The sequence below is a fragment of the Eubalaena glacialis genome, chromosome 10, assembly GCF_028564815.1.
Source record: "Eubalaena glacialis isolate mEubGla1 chromosome 10, mEubGla1.1.hap2.+ XY, whole genome shotgun sequence".
Taxonomy (NCBI): Eukaryota; Metazoa; Chordata; class Mammalia; order Artiodactyla; family Balaenidae; genus Eubalaena; species Eubalaena glacialis.
In genome coordinates this window covers 17,771,773-17,790,101 of record NC_083725.1, presented here as the reverse complement: position 1 = coordinate 17,790,101, position 18,329 = coordinate 17,771,773, and the positions used below count along the sequence as shown (strand labels likewise).

The 18,329-nt window shown below is 39.8% G+C and overlaps 1 long non-coding RNA gene across 1 annotated transcript; it reads right to left on the bottom strand.

Moving 5' to 3' along the window:
• Positions 1-3,818: 3,818 nt before the first annotated feature.
• Positions 3,819-9,190, bottom strand: LOC133099072 (uncharacterized). The gene is made up of 4 exons (XR_009702282.1): positions 9,140-9,190; positions 7,904-8,106; positions 4,754-5,835; positions 3,819-3,857 (listed from the first exon to the last, which is right to left on the bottom strand). It is a non-coding gene; the product is annotated as an uncharacterized LOC133099072 (long non-coding RNA).
• Between the last annotated feature and the right edge of the window lie 9,139 nt (positions 9,191-18,329).

The window sequence follows — 18,329 nt, the reverse complement described above, 5'->3', positions numbered from 1 at the left end:
GGCAACTTCGGAGAGGCAGGGCAATGCAGACCTCAGGGGAGCTTAAGCATGGTGGTGGGGGAAAAAAGTGTGGTTGGTTTCCAGGTAATTGGTTTTCCTGGCCTCAGTTTCTACATTTTGAGATCCCAGAACAAAAGGCACTGGAGCTAAGGGTGAGGCTGAGTAAAGAGACAAGATTCTGGTGCTGCTGGAACGCCAGGTCTGCCGCATCTTGACCTAGGCACCAGGCACCAAAACCCCAGCCCCCACTCATTTGCTGCTCTCTCAAGAGCTTCTGTCCAAAGCTCCCGGAGCTCAATTGAAAGCAGCAGGCGAAAAGTCAAATACTTCATTAAAAGCAGCAAGAGACTCCATTGTAAACCCACAGTTCTTGTCTATCAAAGATCAGACACTGGGATCCAAATCGGTTCTGGTTTCAATGAGAGATCAGATACTTAAGAGATAGCTTGTGGTGTGTATCTTTTCAATGTGCTGCAGAAAGCCCCCTCTGTTTCTCCTGTTTTTACCTTATTTTTATATCCTGTAGAGACCCTCAAGAACACACACAGACATACACACACACACACACACACACACACACACACACACACACACACACGCTCTCATTATGCTGAGAAAGGGAGAAGCAGAGAAACATTTCAAAACGTAAGCGTAGGCTTGAGTTTCAGGTTTATTGAATTGCCGGAAATGTTGTCTCTTCTCCTGAGAAAGGTTAGTGTTTGGAAACAACCTTAATCTGGCCAAAGAAAAGGGAAAGAGGGAGGAAAAGACACAGGGAGAGGGAGTATTGGCAGAGGGAAGAAATGGTGAGAAAGAGAGAGGGAATTATTAATTTCAATTGATTTTCTGATAAGGTTTCATATCCTGAAGTGTGCTTCAAATCTAAGTGACATCTGCTGAGATCACCCCTCAGTGTCTGAATTCTCCTGAATGTAATTAGATCTGAGACAAGATAGAAGACTCAGTACGGTGGCCCTTAGGGAGGAAATGGTCTTTGAAAAGAATTATGTTAATCAGACTAGCCTTCTTCTTGCATCTGTTCTGCTGTTATTCCGGGTAAAATTAATAGGTCTAAGGAAGGATCTGATCATAATGACAATCTGGTCTTCACAGCAGGAGGTTTTATAAAGGAGTTGAACTGTGCCTTGTTGAGAACACTTAAAGTAATTAGTTACAGAGCTACTCACTTTCTTTCCTTTTTAATAATAATAATGGTTATTAATGTTTACAAATTAAGAGTCTTACTCCAGATGAAAGGAGTGCTGAAACAGAGACTCGGGAGCAGAAGCTCTGTCCCTTTCTGCCACGTGCCCAGAGTGATGACACTGTAGCCATCCTCCTTTTCCCGCTGGACTGTCCGCCCTCTCCCTCTCCCCTCCATGCCCCCTCCCTCCTTGCTCCCCAGGGAACTGCTAGGAACCAAGTTCCTAGAGCTTGCAGAGGTGGGAGCAACAAGCAGAGCTCAGCAGCAGAGGCTGAAACTCCTGACCTGGATGCCCCATGTCTGGCACAGAAGAGCTTGATAAGTATTTGCTGACAGGATGGAGGAAAAGAAGGAAGGGGAAAAGGAAGAAAGAGTAGAAATAAAAAATAAAGCAAGAGAGAGAGAGAGAAATAGACAAGAAAGAGAAAGAAGAGAGAGACAAAGGAAGAAAGAAAAGAACAAAGGGTAGAAGAAAGAAAAGAACAAAGGGTAGAAGAAAGAAAAGACTAGAAGCAAAAAAGAAAGAAAAGAGAGAGAGATAAAGAAAGGGAAGGAGGAAAAGCACTCACATCCTCTTACTATAAGATGTAACTTCAAAGACGGGGAGGGTTGATGCAATAATTTGTATTCAGGTTTCTTCTCTGTTAGTCTATAAACCAGGAGTAGGCAAACTACAGCCACTGTAGGGGCTTAGTTCTGCCCACCACTTGTTTTTGTAAATAAAGTTTTGGGGGCCTGTATGTTTACATATTGTCTATAGCTGCTTGCATACTACACCTGCAGGTTTGAGTAGCTACAACAGAGATTATATGGCGCCCAAATCCTAAATATTGACTATATGTCCCTTACAGAAAAAGTTTGCCAACCTGTGCTATCACCTCTTGAGAGCAGGCGTACTGCTTGATTTGATGTTAAGACATGCAGAGTGGGACTGCCTTTTCCAGAATAGAACTTCCCACCTGCATGATATTCAGAGATCCTTAAGCCAAGACAAGTACCTCTTAGTGGGGTAGGTGAGGTAGTGGGGAGAGGGGGGAGGGATGAAGGAAGGTGAGCGTCTAAATTTCTGTTTTCTCAGTCTGCGAACAGGTTCTGAGAGAATGAGATGCCTTGTGTCTGCCTCATGTCCACTGTCTCTGAACTAATTGTCACCACCTAATTTAATGTTTATATACAACAAACAAGCCAGTGTGATACAAGGGTGAGATTTGGAAGGAGAAGACTTAGATCCAAGATTTTCCATTTACTGATTGTGTCATTGTAGTCAAATCACTTAACTTTCCTGAGCTCGTCTTCTCACTTGTAAAATGGAGATGAACATAATATAACTTCATGGTCTTGATGTATTCGATGAGCGAAGTGTGTCAAAGACCTTTGAAAACCATGCAGTTCTTACACAATTATTATATAACAGTTATAATAGATATGATATGATCCAATAGTATGAAGGACCTGGATAAGCCAGTGTTTCTGTGCGGGGGAAGTGCTGGTGTTGGTCCCCTGAGGTCTGGCTCTAACAGGAAATCACATGTCTTAAAAGGCATCTTTGGTAAAGCTGGACTGTCCAGGCAATCAAACTTTGAAACTTTGTAACACTCACCCCAAAACCCAGGGGCATAAAGCAAGCATTCATTTCTTGCTCACACATCTGCTGGTCATCTGGAGCTCAGTTAGTCTAGAATAGGCTCATCAGGGCTTGGCTCTGATTTGTAGGTCTGATTCAATGTCAATGTTCTCTCATTCTTTCTGAACCAGTGGCTTCCCAAGGCATGTTCTTTTCACAGTGATAGTCAGGAGTACATGAGCCCAGGCCTCTGCTTGCATCACGTCTGTTTAATATCCCATTGGCTACAGCAAGAAACAGGAAAGCACACTCTTCTCAGCATGAGGCCAAGGCAAATCAAACCCCACGCCCAACATCACTGCAGTGGGAGAGCATAATCCTCCACGGAGGTCTGTTGCAGGGAGAAGATATTTGTTGACAAATAATCTACTACAGAAGCCAAAGCATTAGCTCAGCCGGTCTAGTGTACCCGAAGCTACTGGACCCAGTTGTCTAAGTGTGCTGCCATTTTGATGTTGGTGGACCATCGCCGGAAAGAAATTCTCTTGCTAATCTGAAGAGTTTACTCTTGACCTCACATTCCTATTTTTCATGTCCAGATGCAGTGGACTGTCAAGTAAAGAAAACTGCACCATTTCTCCAATAACTGAAATTCATTGACCAAATTTTATAGAAAAATCTGTACTCTTTAAGAACAAATTTGGGTCATTTGGAAAATGTAGACATAATAAAGATGCAGGAGGACTGAGTATAATGGTAACAGGAAGCAAAAGGAACCAGGATTAATATCAGACTCCAGCAAGAGAGAGCTGAGGTCACCTTAAATAAGAGTGGCAGCCATGGGCAGGGGGTCCCAATTAGTTAATTACACCTTAATTTATAAAACTGTCTCTGTTCTTGTGTCAACCTCACTGTCCTCTAGAACTATGGGGAATGCCATGGCATCCTGGGGAAGGGAAGGGGTAAAGCCAGCTTCTCTGTGTTTCTCTGTTTTTCGTAATCTCTTTTCCTCTTGCTCCACAAGACGTAAGGATAAGGTTACCATAGGATCAACAGCTTCATAAATATGCAGAAGAAAGACAAATCAACCTGAAATCCAAAAAAAATAATTAAAATATAAATAGACTTGTTTGTTTCAAGGATTTGCAATGAATGCTTGACTCAGTCTGAAGATTAATCAGTGATTGGTAATTATACTTTCACACACACACACACACACACACACATATCCAAATACACAAAAGGATAAACCTGGTCCCCTCTAAACAACACGAATGCAAAAACTGTGTGAGTTTTCTGGTTCAAACAGAGGTGAAATCACTTGAGGCTCCTTGCTGAGTCTGGGTTCACTTGGTACCTGTTGCTGAGCCACCAGCACAGGAAGGGACCATGGGCGGGGTTTTACTGGCATCCATGAGCAGCCTCCTTTTCTTCCTTCTTCCTACCTTTCCTCTTCTGTTTTCTCTACCTCCCTTCCTCCCTCCTTCCTCTCTCCCTTCATCTTTTCCTCCCTCTCTCCCCTATATCTCTTGCAGTTTTTCCCCCTGAAATTTGACTTTTTTTCCTGCCAAAGGAGGTAAGCAATCTTTCAATCCATAGACATTTATGAATGTTTCATCACTGTGCCAAGCTTACAATTGCCAGTAAGTTCAATAAACCCAAGCCCTGTCCCACAGGAACTCACAATCTAGAACAGGTTTTATCAACTGGGGGTAATTTCACCCCTCCAAGACACATTTGACAATGTCTGGAGACATTTTTGATGGTCATGGTTTGGGGTGGGTGCCACTGGAATTAGTGGGTAGAGGCCAGGGATACTGCTAAACATCCTACAATACAGAGGGAAGATCCCCAAACAGAATTATCCTGCCCTAAATGTCAATAGTGCTGAGGCTGAAAGACCCTGGTCTAGAAGGAGAAACAATACAAACACATTAAAAGGTGACTCACTTCCAGGCTATGTGGAGAAAGGACCCAATACGTACTATGTACTTGGGCTTGGTAAATTGCTGTTCTGGCTTTTCTCTCTGGTCTCTGGGTCTTTCCAGCTCTGCAGGCTCCCAGCTTTGCTGCCACCTTTGAGAACATGGGATTCTTATAAACTTATTTATTTATTTATTTATTTATTGGCTGCGCTGGGGTCTTCGTTGCTGTGCGAGGGCTTTCTCTAGTTGCAGTGAGCGGGGGCTACTCTTCATTGCGGTGAGCGGGCTTCTCATTGTGGTGGCTTCTCTTGTTGTGGAGCACAGGCTCTAGGCGCACGGGCTTCAGTAGTTGTGGTGCACGGGCTCAGTAGTTGTGGCTCGCGGGCTCTAGAGCGTCTAGAGCGCAGGCTCAGTAGTTGTGGCTCACGGGCTTAGTTGCTCCACGTCATGTGGGATCTTCCCAGACCAGGGATCGAACCCGTGTCCCATGCACTGGCAGGCGGATTCTTAACCACTGCACCACCAGTGAAGCCTGAGAACATGGGATTCTTTTTTCTTACAGGCTCCCGATGTGCAGGCTCAGTAGTCGTGGCTCACGGGCCCAGTTGCTCCGCGGCATGTGGGATCCTCCCAGACCAGGGCCCGAACCCGCATCCCCTGCATTGGCAGGCAGACTCTGAACCACTGCGCCACCAGGGAAGCCCTGAACATGGGATTCTTGATCATAGTTGCAATCTTAGGAGTGAAGTTCCTCTCCCTTAACCTACTATTCCTTGAGCCCTCCTGGTAGCTCAGTATTTGGCCATCTGGCCATCCGCCCATGCTTCCATCCATCTACTCAGCCAGCCAGCCAGCAGTATTCATTTGGCACTACTAGAGTTGCTCATACTCTACTAGGCACATCTTATTCTCAGATTCAGACTTCTTGGGGGGGGGCGGACATCTATGTGTGACATATGAATTGGAAGAGGACAAAGGCTGAGCTTTCTGTAAGAGTGGTTTTGGTTAATGCCCATGGGCAGTGCACCAGTTTCCTTCTCTTGTTAATGCCTCTAGTTCCCTATCTGTTAAATGGGAGTCCCACTCCCAGCCACTGTATTGCTCTGCACGATGTTCGCCTGGGTAATCAGGCTGATCTCCTGCTGGAGGGAGAAGACAGAAAGGGGAGAATGAAAGTTACAGTAGCAGCATCCTGTCTATACCCCACACTGGCTTTGTAACCTAAGACAAGTTTCTCAAACTTTTGTGCATTAATTTCCTCATTTGTACAATAGAATAATGGCACTTTAGTAAAAGAGTCATCGTGAGGACTGACTAAGTCAATCTATGAAAAGCACTTAGAACAGTGCTTGGCACATAGTAAGAGCTCAATAAGTATTAACAATCATTATCAATTGTTATCACTACCAAGAGAAAAGTCACTAGTTTAGAGATCATGAAAAATTCTATTGTGTCAGAGGTTGGAGGGGAGAAGTGAGACCCTGTAACTCAGGAATAAGACCCCTAAGGGACACCCTTTTTACCACTATCACTTAAACCAGGGTTTCTCAATGTCAGCAGTATTGATATTTAGGGCCTGATCGTTCTTTGCTTGGGGGGGACTCTTCGGTGCAGTGCAGGAAGTTTAACAGCAACCCTGGCCTTTATCCACTACATGCAATAGAACTTTCCCCCCAGTTGTGACAGCCAATGTCTCCAGACTTTGCCAAGTGTCCCTTGGGAAGCAAAATCACCCTGGTTGAGAACTACTATCTTAAACAATAATGATTTTTAAAAATCAGTGATAGTAATAATCACGTGTGAGGAACTGCCTGCTCATCATTTGCAATTTCCCTTTTGACTGGGCATGAGGGCATCTTCCATGTGCTGCATGTAACTGTAGATGCTTCAAAAATACTTTCATTCTGCAGAATCTGAGACGTCTTCCTCCAGGAAAGTCTGGCTGGTTCCTCCCAGGCAGTTTGCCTCTAGTTCAACATACTTGCCATGAGATGGATGGATAACAAATGTTCAAAAGAATACGTTCCTTACCAAGCAGAGATAACTGAAAATCTTGAGATTAATGCATATATTTCATCCATTTATGATGTTAATATAAACACGACCTCAGAAAGATAACAATATAAATATGTATTAATCAGTAATCACTTACATATCTCTATCTGTCTTTCAGTCACACAGACCTTGGCTGGAAGGCTCACTCTGGCTTTTAATACTGAGTGACTTTCAGCAGGTTATTTATCCTCTCTAAGCCTCAGTTACATCTTCCATAAAATGGGGCTAATAATTGCACCCATCTTGTGAAAATTAAGTAAGAGAATGCATGTGAAAAAATTAGTGCAATAGAAGCACAAAGGAAGAATTCAACAAATGGTAGCTATCACAGTTGCTGAAAAGAGAAAAATGGTAAGTCAAAGAATTAAATAAGATTAACATGTAGGCATAGATCGGTGCCCTTCTCTATTTTCAACTAGTTTCAAACACTATTAAACAGAATTTGGGGTTCCCAGTTGTATTCGGTTGAATACACTCTCACCAAATTTATCTCCACCCAGAACCCCAGAATGTGACCTAATTTGGAAACAGGGTTTTCTTGCAGATGTAATTAGTTAGGATGTGATTATACTGGATTAGGGTGTCTTTATAAGAAGGCCATGTGAACTGAGGGAAGACCGCCATGCGAAGTTGAGGCAGAAATTTGAGTGAGGCAGCTACAAATCAAGGAATACCAAGGACTGTCAGCAATTACCAGACGCTAGAATAGGTAAAGGAAGGATTCTTCCCTAGAGCCCTCAGAGGGAGCCTGGCTCTGCCAACACCTTGATTTTAGACTTCTAGCCTCCAGAACTGTAAGGTAATAAATTTCTCTTATTTAAAGGCATGCAGTTTGTTGTTCTTTGTTATGGCAGCCCTGGGGACTAATACACCAACTTGCTCTGTCTCTTACACTCTGCCTGGGTGGATAGTGCTGTTTATTGACTTATGTAAAAGTGTGTTTCCTTATAAGTGTTTTTACTCTCTGTTTTTTTTCCATCAGAGCCAGCATCACTCTTAACTTTTTAGTGCTGTTAATGAGCTTAAGCATACAGTTACTCCAAACAAGACCTGGTATCTCTTCCTGGGCAGAGCTGCTTTGTCCCTCACATGTCCCTCCCCATTTCACCATATTTTCTTATTTCAAACTGCCCCAAAGGATCACATTCTTCTCACCTTCCAGTTGAAATCAAAGTCTGACTTGGCTACACTTGTCAATCTTTCTACTAATTCATGTCTCATTTACTTCTTCTTATCTTCATCCTGATAATGGGTCCTCTCCACCAAACTAACCACTTTACAAAGGCTCATACTTCTGGCAGAAATGGCTGTTGATGTCAATAGTTCTGTAAGTAGATGTTGTCATTTTCCCACTGAACCTAAAATAAAAAATAATTATAGAATTCTGGGTTTAGGAGAGACCATAAAGTTCATCTCTTCCAGTGTTCCCCACCCTCTGCTTCCCCACTTCAATGCATGAATTTTCTCTACGCTATTCTTACAAGTAGACATCTAGTCACTGCTTTCAAACCTCAGTGATGGGAAATTCACTGCTTCTTACAACTGTCTATTTTATCATTAGATGTTTTTAGTGTTAGGAAGGTCTTTCCACTGAGTCACATACAATGTGTCTGTCATTGTAACCACTGGTCATGGTTTTGCCCTCAGAGCCCAATAAATGATATTCATTGCTCTTCTTAGGGGCTCACATCCAATAATAGTGAGTTTCAAATTCACCATCCCATCCCCACCTCCTGAATAGTTTGTTATGTTTACTTCACCCTGAACTACCCTTACTCTTTGAGTCATTCCATAACAAAATTTAAAGCTCCTAAACATTTTTGTCACTCTCTGTTGAACACATTCCAAGGTACATATATTCTTATGGTATGCCCCTAGAAGCATATAGAGCATCCCTGCCAATTCTAGTAGGAACAGAGTGAGCTGGATTATACCAAACAATTTTTTGAAAGCTGAGTTTTCTAGTAGTTTCTTCATCAGTGAACAAGAACTTAACAATGGGTAAAAACACACAAAATTCTACTGTTGGAGAAGTGAAGGAGCTAGAAAAGAATTCATTAAGATACCCAAGGAAAGTCAGAAAAGATTAATTGAGAATAAACTAGACTTCGGACAAATGTGAAAAAAGAGGCAGTGAAGGAATTATAATTTTAGCTCACACCTGTGGTTGGGCCTATGTTCCAGCTATTCTTGCTGTGTAACAACCACCCCAAACTTAGTAGTTTAAAACAGAAACATTTTATTATAACAGATTCTGTGAGTCAGAAATTTGAATAGGACTAATGGGGATGCCTTGTTTCTGCTCCTCCATGTCTGGGTCCTCAGCTGGGAAGACCCCAATGCTGGGATGACTGAAACACCTGTGGGCATCATCACTCACATGCCTGGTACCTGGCTTGAATGCTGGAACTGTCGACTGGAACGCCAGCACATGGCCTTTCCATGCAGCTTGGGTTTCTCACAGCATGGCAGCTGAGTATCAAAAGAAGTGTCCCCAAAGTGAACATTCCAAGAGAACCAGGGCACTGCATGGCCTTTTCTGATCTAGTCTCCGAAGTCACGAAACATAATTTCCACTGCAGGTTCTTGGTTACCTCTTGATGGGAAGAATTGCAAGTCACCTTGAAAAAAAGGATGTGAGATGGGAGAATATTGTGGCAGCATCTTTGGAAATTATAATCTGTCATTGTCTGGAAAAGTAAAAATCAACGGCATCCAATCTAAGTGTCCAACAGAGATTATTTAACCTAGAACTGAAAAACTCCCTATGGAGGACATCTTCCAAGCAGGACAAAGCTGTAACTCTCTACCTGTAATATTCTCAACCCTGTCCTCCATATGTGGTTTCTATCAAGAATTTTCACAATGGCATGGCCCCTTACATTCTAAAAAGTAGAAGGAATGTGATGATAGTTTATATGCTAGGCCATGCTTAGGCATCTCCACTGAAAGACCAAAGTGGTCATAAATGAAAAATTCTTACACCTTGAAGTGCAGGCACACATAAAGGGAAATGGTTCTTGTGTTGGTTTAGCACGAGTATCAGGTTCCAGATTCTAGTCATTAGGTCTGTGAGACACAGTTCTCTTAGTAAAATAATTAGTATTCATATTTTGGTGTGATACTATGGCTGTGCCTAAAGAAGGCAATGAGTTCATAGCTCTATTTTTCTTCAACCTGGAGCACATCTCACTCAGTTGTATAGTAAGGTCAACTGCACTTTGGGTACATATATTCACAATCAAGGGTGATAACTGAGAGCCATGTACATTTATCTTTGTGCAAAGCTTGTTTTCATCCTTTGCACAACGTTGCTGCTTTGGGAATAATCCACGTAAAAACAACCTTGAACTGAATACAAAGCATCATTCTAGCCCATTCTTGAATTTGGAGTAGGGTCTGTGGTCTAACCAAAATAGCTCTAATGAGGAAGGACTCTGGCAAGAATTAAAAAGCAAAGTTTATGGTCCCAAGGCTGTAAACAGCAAGAATACTAATCTCCCTTTTCACATCTAGGTGGCAGCAAGAAGAAATAATCAGCAAAAATAAGGGAATGTCCTATCAAAGGATATTTGACTTTTCTTTAACGATGTTCCATCAGAGAGCCTTGACCATCTCAATCAGGAATGACCTGATCATGGTAGTTACTGCCCAAACTACGCATTTGACAATTACCATACATTTTGTTGTCTATCATTGGTTTTCACCTCATGTGTATTTGCCTAGTGATGAATTTCTCTTACATCCATAGGAAGACTCTGTTGTAGGTATGATGGTCTCTCTGCAGTTTTGTGTACTTTAGATACACAGTTTAGTATCCTAACTTCCCAATGGTATTAGTTGTTTATTTTCTGGGCTATTATTCATAATTGCAATTCCATGCTTTGACCATTCTTTTCTTTCCATCATGAATGTATTCCATTTCCACTTTCCCAATCCAAATGTGACTCATACCTCAAGACAAGATGCAATGGTATTTTCCCCAAGGCCTTCCCCAAACAGCTCTATGAACACCTAACTCACATCCATCTCCTTCTTCTGTAAATTCTTCCCATCACACTTATCATCTGTCTCCCTCACTTTGACATTTTTATCACATTCTTCCTTCTCTTCTTAACTCTTCTGTGTGAGTTTGTGTTGATTCTTCTATTAGGCTCAGAGCTCCTGAGGGGTCAGAAACCAAATTTTTTTTATTTCCTCCACAACCTATGTACAAAATAAGTATTTGTTAAAAATACAAATAAGCTCAGTTGTTAGGAGTGAGGAGGCTTTTGCTGATTGATCAATGCTCTTTCTCTTGCCCAGTCCCCTCTTCTGACTTATAAGAGACTTTTGTGAAAAGGCTGGGATGATCCATTTTATATTCCATAAGGAAACACAGAGGTACAAAACCCAAGAATGAATTTCTCAGGAGCCCAAGGACCAGCCTCCCAAGTCACTGCCTTGCACTTGTCCCTGTTTCTGCCTGCCTTTCTCCTGAGTACACCTCCACTAGCCAGTGGCCCTATGCCAGGAGACCCAGTGCAAACTTCAGGAGAAGTCTTGGAAACTCTATTGCCAGGTGGAAGTTTTAAGAACAGAAAACATGTGTTGAGCTGAACTAGAGAGAGGCCTTGGCTAGATCAGTCTCAACATTGCTATGTCTATGCTTAGAGTCCTTTCTAATGTCCTTCCTGCTCAAGTATCTTATTGAGTATTCTTCTATCCAGGGAAGGAGTTGGAAGATTTTTCCTCTTTTTGTAAAGGGCCAGAATGTAAAAAATCTAGGCTTTGTGGGCTATATAATCTCTGTCACAACCATTCATGTCTGCCATTGTAGCATGAAAGAAACCATAGATCAAATGAGTGTGGCTGAGTTTCAATAAAACTTTATTTATAAAAAAAGTTGGGGAGGAGTCACCAAGACGGTAGAGCAGGAAGACACTTAGCTCACTTCCTTACAGGCATACCAAAACTATAACTATTTGCAGAGCAGCTATTAATGAGAAAGACCTAAGTACTAGCAGAAAAGATTTTCTATAACTAAAGATATAAAGAAGGAGCCACAATGAAACAGGTAGGAGGAGTGTAGACACAGTATAACAGAGATCCATACCCCAGGGTGGACGACCCAAAAAGAGTAGGATAATTACAATTGCCCACACACCCCACATAGAGGGAACCCTTAAGGCATACAGCTCTGGTGACCAGAGGGGAGTGTGCTGCTGGGACACATAGGCCATCTCCTACAAAAGGCTACTTTTCCAAGACTGGGAAATATAATCAACCTACCAAATACATAGAAATAAAAGCAGCAAAATCAGGTGACAGGGGAGTATGTTCTTAATGAAAGAACAAGGTGAAATTCCAGAAGATGAACTCAGTGACATAGAGATAAGCAATCTACCCAATAAAGAGTTCAAGGTAATCATCATAAAGATGCCCAAAGAACTAGGGAGAAGAATGGATGGAAAGAGTGAGAATTTTAACAGAGTTAGAGAACATAAAGAAGAACAAAACAGAGCTGAAGAATACAATAACTGAAATAAAAAAATACACTAGAAGGAATCAACAGTAGATTAGATGATGCAGAGGAAAGGATAAGTGAGACAGAGTAGTGGAAATCACTGAAGCCAAACAGAAAAAAGAAAAAAATAAATAAATATAAGAAATGAGGACAGTTTAAGAGATCTCTGAGACCACATCACGTGCACTAATTTCACATTATAGGGGTACCAGAAGGAGAAGAAAGAGAGAAAAGGGAAGAGAACATATTTGATGAAATAATAGCTGAAAACTTCCCTAACCTGGGTAGGAAAGAGAAATCCAGGTTTAGGAAGCATTGAGGAACCCAAACAAGATGAATCCAAACAGACCCACATGAAGACATATTACAAGTACAATGGCAAATTTTAAAGACAGAATTCTAAAGGCAGCAAGAGAAAAAAGAAAAGAGTCATATACAAGAGAACCCCCATACAGCTATTAACTGACTTCTCTGCAGAAACTTTGCAGGCAAGAAGGGAGTGGCATGATATATGCAAAGTGCTGAAAGGGAAGATCTTGCAACCTAGGATACTTTACCCAGGAAGATTATTATTTAGAATTGAAGGAGAGATAAATAACTTCTCAGACAAGCAAAAACTAAAAGAGCTCATCAGTACTAAACCTACCCTAAAAGAAATGTTAAAAGGTCTTCTCTAAGTGGAAAAGAAAAGGCTACAACAAGAAGTAAGAATCTGTAGGAAAGGAAAAATCCCATTAGTAAAGGACAATATATAGTAAAGGCTGTGGGTCAAGCACTTAAATAAGCTAGTACAAAAAAATAAAAGGCAAAAATTGTAAAATCAACTGTAAGTACAATAAACATTGAGGGATAAACATGAAGATGTAAACTATGACCTCAAAAGCACAAAACATGGGGGAGCAAAGTAAAAAATGTAGATCTTTTAGAATATGTTTGAACTTAAATGACTACCAGTTTAAAACAAGTAGATGTAGCTATAGGTCAGTGTATATGAATCCCATGCTAACCACAAATCAAAAACTTGCAATAGATACACAAACACTAGAGAGAAAGTAACACATGCATACCACTAAATGAAATCATCAAACCACAAGAGAAGAAACTAAAAGAAGTAAAGAACAGAGAAAAACTACAAAAACAACCAGAAAACAATTAACAAAATGGCAATAAGTATATTCCTATCAGCAATCACTTTAAATGTCAATGGACTAGATGTTCTAATCAAATGACATAGAGTGGCTGATTGGATAAAAAAAAAAAAAGACCAATTTATATGCTACTTATAAGAGACTCACTTCAGAGCTAAAGACACACACAGACTGAAAGTGAGGGGTTGGAAAAAGACTTTATGCAAAAGGAAGCAACAAGAAGGAGTGTGTAGCAATACTCATATCAGACAAAATGGATTTTAAAATAAAGTCTATAGGGACTTCCCTGCTGGCACAGTGGTTGGGAATCTGCCTGCCAATGCAGGGGACATGGGTTCGAGCCCTGGTCTGGGAAGATCTCACATGCCACGGAACAACTAAGCCTGTGTGCCACAACTACTGAGCCTGTGCTCTAGAGTCCATGAGCCACAGCTACTGAACCCGCGTGCCACGACTACTGAAGCCTGTGTGCCTAGAGCCCATGCTCCACAACAAGAGAAGCCACTGTAATGAGAAGCCTGCACACCCCAACAAAGAGTAGCCCCCGCTCTCCGCAACTAGAGAAAGCCCACGCTCAGCAACAAAGACCCAATGCAGCCAAAAATAAATAAATTTATTAAAAATAAAATATAAAGTCTATAACAAAAGAGGAAGAAAGGCATTATATAATGATAAAGGGATCAGTACAAGAAGATTATATAACACTCATTAATATATATGCAACTTATATTGGAAAGCTTAAGTATATAAAATGAATATTAACAGATATAAAGGGAGAAATTGACAATAATACAATTGTAGGGGACTTTAACAGCCCATTTACATCAATGGACAAATCATGCAGACAGAAAATCAATAAGTCAACAATGGTCTTAAATGACAAAATAGACCAATTAGACTTAAGAGATATCTACAGGACATTCCATCCAAAAACAACAGACTACACATTCTTTTCAAGTGCACATGGAACATTCTCCAGGATATATCACATGCTAGGCCACAAAACAAGCCTCAACAAATTTAAGAGGATGGAAATTATATCAAGGCATTTTTTTCCAACCACAATGGTATGAAGCTAGAAATCAATTACAAACATGCTACTAAAAAACCAATGAGTCTGGGCTTCCCTGGTGGTGCAGTGGTTGAGAATCTGCCTGCCAATGCAGGGGACATGGGTTCGAGCCCTGGTCTGGGAAGATCCCACATGCCGCAGAGCAACTAGGCCCGTGAGCCACAACTACTGAGCCTGCGCGTCTGGAGCCTGTGCTCCGCAACAAGAGAGGCCGCGATAGTGAGAGGCCCACGCACCGTGATGAAGAGTGGCCCCCACTTGCCACAACTAGAGAAAGCCCTCGCAAAAAAAAAAAACAAAAAAAAAAACCAATGAGTCAATGAAGAAGTCAAAGAGGAAATTAGAAAATACCTTGAGACAAATGAAAATAAATACACAACATTCCAAAATCTATAGGATACAGTAAAATCAATTCTAAGAGGGAAGTTTATATCCATAGAAGCCTACCTCATGGAACAAGAAATGTCTCAAATAAACAACCTTACCTACCGTCTAAAGGAATTAGAACAAGAAGGATGAACAAACCCCAAAGTCAGCAGAAGGAGAGAAATAATAAAATCAGAGAGGAAATAAATAAAATAGAGATAAAAAACAATAGAAAAGATTAATGAAACCAAGAGCTGGTTTCTAGAAAAGATAAACAAAATTGATAAGCCTTTAGCCAGGCTCATCCAGAAAAAAAGAGATGCAACCCAAATGAACAAAATAAGAAATGAAAGAAGAGAAATAACAACTGATACCACAGAGATACAAAAAAAAAAAATCATAAGAAAATGCTATGAACAGTTATATGCCAACAAATTTAACAACCTAGAAGAAACGGACAAGTTTCTAGAAACATACAACCTTCCAAGACTTAATCAGGAACAAACAGACAATCTGAACAGACCAATCACTAGTAATGAAATTAATTTGTAAAAAAAAAAAAAAAAAAAAAACTCCCAGGAAACAGAAGTCCAGGACTAGATAGCTTCACAGGGGAATTCTACCAAACATATAAAGAAGAGATAATACCTATACTTCTCAAACTATTCCAAAAAATTGAAGGGGAAGAAACCCTCCCAAATTGATTCTATGAGGCCTCTATTACCCTAATACCAAAACCAGACAAAGACATTACAAAAAAAGAAACTTATAGGCCAATACCTCTGATGAATATAGATGTAAAAATCCTCAACAAAATATTAGCACACAGAATTCCACAATATGTAAAAAGGAACATATACCATGATTAAGTGGGATTTATGCTGGGGATGCAAGAATGGTTCACTACCCACAAATCAATCCATGTGATACACCTAATTAACAAAAGGAAGGATAAAAATCACATGATCATCTCAATAGATGCAGAAAAATCATTTGACAAATTTCAACATCCATTCATGATAAAAACTCTCATCAAAGTGGTTATAGAGGGAGCATATCTCAGCATAATAAAGGCCATTTATGACAAACCTACAGCTAACATCATATTCAGTGATGAAAAGCTAAAAAAAAAAAATGATGAAAAGCTAGTGCTTTTCCTCTAAAATCAGGAACAAGACAAAAATGCTTACTCTGGCCACCTGTATTTAACATAGTACTGGAATCTTAGTCACAGCAATCAGACAAGAAAGGAAACAAAAGGCATCCAAATTGAAAGGGAAGAAATAAAACTGTCACTGTTTGCAGATGACATGATATGATATATAGAATACCCTAAAGTCTTCACCAAAAGGCTATTAGAACTAATAAATGAATCAGTAAAGTTGCAGGATACAAGATTATTATACAGAAATCTGTTGCTTTTCTATACTGGAATAATGAACTAACAGAAAGAAAATTCAAGAAAACAATTTCATTTACGATTGCATCAAAGAGAACAAAATACCTAGGAATAAACTTAACAAAAGAGGTGAAAGCCTGTACTCTGAAAACTATAAGATATTGATGAAGATAATTGAAGAGGCTACAAATAAATGAAATGATATCCCATATTTATGGATTGGAAGAATTAATATTGTCAGAATGTCCATACCACCCAAAGCAACCTACTGATTTAATCAATCCCTATCAAACTACCCATGTCATTTTTCACAGAACTAGAACAAATAATCCTAAAATTTATACGGAACCACAAAAGACCCTGAATAGCCAAAGCAATCTTGGGAAAAAAGAACAAAGGGAGAGGTATCATGCTCTATGACTTCAGACTATACTAGAAAGCTACAGCAATCTGAGAAGTATGGTTCTGGCACATAAACAGACATATAGATCAATCAAAAGAATAGAGAATCCAGAAATAAACTCATGCACCTATTGTTAATTAATCTATTACAAAAGAGGCAAGAATATACAATGGAGAAAAGGCAGTCTCTTCAATAAGTGGTGTTGGGGAAACTGGACAGCTACATGTAAAAGAATGAAATTAGAACATTTTCTCACATCATATATAAAAATAATCTCAAAATGGATTAAAGGCCTAAATGTAAGACTGGAAACCATAAAACTAGAAGAAAGCATAGGCGGAACACTCTTTGACATAAATCATAGAATGTTTTTTTTTGAATCAGTCTCCTAAGGCAAAGGAAACAAAAGCAAAAATTTAAAAATGAAACAATTAAACTTAAAAGATTTTTCACAGCAATGGAACCATTGACAAAACAACAAGACAGCCTACCGAATGGGAGAAAATATTTGCCAATGATATGACTGATAAGGGTTTAATATCCAAAATATACAAACAGCTTATACAACTCAATATCAAAAAAACAAAAACTCAATTAAAAAATGAGCAGAAGACATGAATAGACATTTGTACAAAGAAGACATACAGATGGCTAGCAGGCACATGAAAAGATGCTCAGCATCACTAATCATCAGAGATATGCAGATCAAAACCATAATGAGATATCACCTCACACCTGTCAGAGTGGCTAACATCAAAAAGACAAGAGATAACAAGGATTGATGAGGATGTGGAGAAAAGGGAACCCCCATGCACTGTTGGTAGAAATGTAAAGTAGTTCATTTGCTAAGGGAAACAGTTTGGAGATATCTCAAAAAATTAAAAATAGAACTACCATATGATCCAGCAATTCCACTCCTGGATACTTATCTAAAGAAAATGAAAACACGAATTTGAAAGATATATGCACCCTTATGTTCATTGCAGCATTATTTACAGTAGCCAAGAAATATAAGCCACCTAAGTGCCCAAGAATTGATGAATTAATAAAGAAGATATATATATATATGAGTATTAGCCATATAAAAAATAAAAGAATGAAATCTTGCCATTTGCAACAACATGAATGAACCTAGAAGGTATTACGTTAAGTGAAATATCTTAGAGCAAGACAAATACTGTATGTTATCACTTATATGTGGAATCTAAAAAACAAAACAAATGAACAAACATAACAAAACAGAAACAGAACTATAGACCCAGAGAACAAACAGGTGGTTACTAGAGGGGACGTGGGTGGGGAGAGGAAAGAAATAGGTGAGGGAGGTTAAGAGATACAAACTTCTAGTTGCAAAATAAATGAGTCATGGACATGAAATGTACAACGTGGGGAATATAGTCAATAATTATGTAATATCTTTGTATGGTGAATATTGTAACTAGACTTATGGTGATCATTTTGAAATGTATAAAAATATCAAATCACTATGTTGTACAACAGGAACTAACATAGTGTTGTAGGTTAATTATACTTAAAAAACAAACAAACTCATAGAAAAAGAGATCAGATTTGTGGTTACCAGAGGTGGGGAGTGGGGGGAGGGGAAATTGTATGAAAGCAGTCAAAAGGTATAAACTCCCAGTTATAAGATAAATAAGTACTAACAATGTAATGTACAACATGATAG